The sequence below is a fragment of the Phoenix dactylifera genome, chromosome 1 (assembly GCF_051530095.1).
Source record: "Phoenix dactylifera cultivar Ajwa chromosome 1, Ajwa_hap1_PhDact_Kaust_v1.1, whole genome shotgun sequence".
Lineage (NCBI taxonomy): Eukaryota > Viridiplantae > Streptophyta > Magnoliopsida > Arecales > Arecaceae > Phoenix > Phoenix dactylifera.
The window spans coordinates 75,006,585-75,009,537 of record NC_143190.1 but is presented as its reverse complement, the minus strand read 5'-3'; the positions used below and the strand labels follow the sequence as shown (position 1 = coordinate 75,009,537).

Sequence of the window (2,953 nt, the reverse complement as noted above, 5' to 3'; positions counted from 1 at the left end):
TGGATTAAAATCAGCTTCCAATTCCTTAAAACCAGCCTACTTGGCATCAGGGAAAATACAATAGAACAAAGCAGTCATCCATGATCATTTACCAAGTGTCTGATCACTCTGGAGATCAACCCAATATTTCTCCTAACATGGTGATCTAAATAACACCACGCCCGCCAAAACGAAAGCAATCTCATGCCCCCTACAGATGTTAGAAATCAACTAATCTTTCATCCAACAGCTTAAACATAAAACAGAAGATCCTTCCCTGCCTAAATAACTTCACTGAATCGCGAACGATTCGCCTGCCGAAAAGGAGTAGTCTGCCCTAATATCAGGAACCAGTTAGTCAGTTCAATCGAACAGAATTCAAAGTGCAGACACTCTAGGAACCACCACCGGGAACTTGTCGATCTCATTAATCCAGGGGTTCTTCTCCTTTGCAGGATTTACAGTCCTGAGAGCCTTCCAGACCGCACTGTTACACTTGAATCCAGATCCAAATGCAATTTGCCATATCCTATCCCTCCTCCTAATCCTTCCTTTAGCCTCTGCATAAGCCAATTCGTACCAAAGAGAGCTGCTTGATGTGTTCCCGAACCGGTAGAGCGTCATCCTCGATGGCTCCATATGCCACTCGGACAGCTGCAGGTTTTTCTCCAACTCGTCCAAAACAGCTCTTCCACCGGCATGAATGCAGAAATGCTCGAAGGCCAGCTTAAAGTCAGGGATGTATGGCTTGATCTTCATCTTGAAAAGCTTCCTCCCCACCAATGTAGCAAAGAACAGCAACTGTTCGGACATTGGCAACACAAGAGGGCCCAGCGTGGTGATGTTAGTCTTCAGAGCATCACCAGCTACCCCCATGAGATCTTTTGATAGAAGAACACCGACTTTCCCGTCGGTATCCTCCTGCTGGGTGACGCAGCCAAAGCACCTGTCATCCGCACCTTTATGGGTTCGAACAGTATGGATCAGCTGATACTTGGAGCGCCACCGATCGGACCTCTTGTTTGATAGAAAGATCGCAGCCCCGCCCATTCGAAACAAGCAATTGGAAACGAGCATGGACCGGTTATTGCCGAAGTACCAATTCAAGGTGATGCTCTCCATGCTGACAACGACAGCATAGGTGTTGGGGCAAACCTGAAGAAGATCTTTTGCAAGAGCTATAGAGAGTAGGCCAGCGCTGCAACCCATTCCACCAAGATTAAAGCTAACGATGTTACCCCGAAGCTTGTAATGGTTCACAACCATGGCGGAAAGAGATGGGGTAGGATTGAACAAGCTGCAATTCACTATCAGAATCCCTATGTCCTTGGGCTTCACATTAGTCTTAGCAAAGAGCTCGTCGAGGGCTCCAAACATCACGGCCTCGGCTTCCTTTCTGGCCTCTGCCATTGAAGGATCGGGAGGACTGCTGAGGAGAGCATCAGGAAGGTACGTGGAGTCGCCAAGGCCCGACCTTTCAAGGATCTTACGCTGGAATTCTATGCTCTCCTCGGTGAAGGTGCCCAGAGACTGAGACAGTTGCAAGAAGGTTTCCCGGGTGCATTTCCGGGCTTCCTCGGGCTTGTAGCAGGAGAAGTCAACGAGGTACACCGATCGTGGCCGGGTGAGGAAGTAGAGGGTGGAGAGGAAGACAAGGAGCGCGGAACAAACAATCGCGGATATGAGGTTGAAGCGGAGGTGCTCCCAGAGGGCATGAAGGTCTTGGACAGAGAACGTAGACAGGTGGGCAGCGATAAGGAGGAGGAAGGGCAAGAGGAACAGGTACATGCCATGGGTGATGACATAGTGGTAACCGAGCTTGACATACTTGAGTTTGATAGATTTCTTGAAGTCAGGGAGCTTGTACGAGGATTGTTGGAGCAATGGCGTGTCGTCTCTTGGTCCGGAAGGGGATTTAGCCATGCCTATTTGTTGATTATAAGAGCAGCGATCCGAATATTAGGACGAGGTTTGCGAGCAAAACGGCACAAGGGGATGGATTGAGCTTGGCAAATGATGGAGGAAAATTTGGAAGATATAAGAGAGCACGGAGCCTGCACAGAGGCAAAAACGAGGAGTATATGATCAGAAGTTCAGAACAGTAATTACAATTGATGATTTCTTCTTGTTTTTTGAAAGAAACATGGAAAGCCCCATCACCTTTTCATAAATAATTCATGATTTTATTGACATTTTTTTATATTCTCTCTTTCTCCTTCGAATCCATGAAAACAAGACATAGCACATTGACATTCAATCCCAAAATTAGATTTCTTTTTTAATTCAAAATGCAAAAAATTTAAAATTAACAGCAGAATTTATTCATTAGAAAAAGCAGAATTCACAATTAAAAAAAAAGACAAAACGAAGGACAACTAGAACCCGTTTTATTTATGGAAAGATGAAATTTCGAGAACCAAGATGTCAGCAAAATCCAGACTTGGAAGAAGATTTAATGGGCATCGAGCGGATTTCAGAGGAAGCAAAAAAGGCTAATGTCGAACGACATCCAGAAAAAATCACCCAACAATCAATCTAAATGATCGAGATGCGACCTATAGAGATGAGACGAGATGAAACAGTCCGAGAATCGGAACACACCTGCATTCAAAAAAATTAAAGCACAAAATGCAATTTTGATGGCACTTCAGAGAGAAATACTGACCTCTGATTCCAAATGAGGTCGAAGAACGGTCTGAAGACGCCTGAAGTAGCCCACCCAGAATTAGGGAAAGGAAGGCAGAGAGGGAAAGAGAGGAGGGGGGGGGGGCTTTTTATTTCTTGCGATCCTTCCTGCCCCTTTCGGAACCTCGAGGGAGTCTTTTTATTTAGGGAATGTCGAAAAATTAAATGGAAAGATATTTCTATTTTATTATCATTATTATTATTATTATATTTGGGGCTGGGAGCGGCGGGAAAAGCGTGGGGGCGACCGGCAGTGCGAACGGCCCGCATGTCGTTTTGAATGCAGATT

At 45.5% G+C, this 2,953-nt stretch overlaps 1 pseudogene across 1 annotated transcript; it reads right to left on the bottom strand.

The window, feature by feature from the left end:
* Positions 1 to 2,953, bottom strand: LOC103711887 (3-ketoacyl-CoA synthase 11 pseudogene; annotated as a pseudogene). Its single transcript, XR_015973849.2, has 2 exons — positions 2,645 to 2,953; positions 1 to 2,033 (listed from the first exon to the last, which is right to left on the bottom strand). The product of XR_015973849.2 is annotated as a 3-ketoacyl-CoA synthase 11 pseudogene (transcript).